Raw genomic sequence first — 554 nt, 5'->3', positions numbered from 1 at the left:
CCCCCCCGGCCCCCCCCTTCCTGCCCCGGGCTGCCCCCCCTGCCTGTACCCCCTACCTGGCCGTGGGGTGGTTCTGGGGGGCAGCGGGGGGATGTCTGCGGGCTGGGATGGGCCCCCTCCAGCTCTCTGTACTGCTTGGAGTGGCATGTGCTTGTAGCACAGAGGAAATAATTGAGTCGTATATCAGAATAGATAATAGATGGAAGGGCGGGTGGATAATTGGAAAAGACAAATGGCCGGGGCCCAACATCACAGCAACATTAATTTTATTTAAGGACAGCAAATTAGAGGGAGCACTTCGCTTCCTATCACCTAATTATTTTAGGTAATGGAAATGCTTAATGTACTGTGAATACAGTGCGCTGCAGAATAAATAAATACAAGGACCCCACCCTTGGGGGGAGCTGGGGAGCCCGGGTGCGGGTCCAGACCCTGCTGAGCTCCTTTTCGCCCACGCTGCTGGGAGCCAGCGGCACTGGTGCCTTTCCGAGCACGGCTGTGCTGGGAGCCAAGCTTGCAATTGCCGGGCAGGGGGTGGGTGGGGGCTCCGGGAT

The sequence above is a fragment of the Pterocles gutturalis genome, unplaced genomic scaffold (genome assembly GCF_000699245.1).
Source record: "Pterocles gutturalis isolate BGI_N339 unplaced genomic scaffold, ASM69924v1 scaffold10140, whole genome shotgun sequence".
Lineage (NCBI taxonomy): Eukaryota > Metazoa > Chordata > Aves > Pterocliformes > Pteroclidae > Pterocles > Pterocles gutturalis.
Note: the sequence above shows the minus strand (reverse complement) of the source record.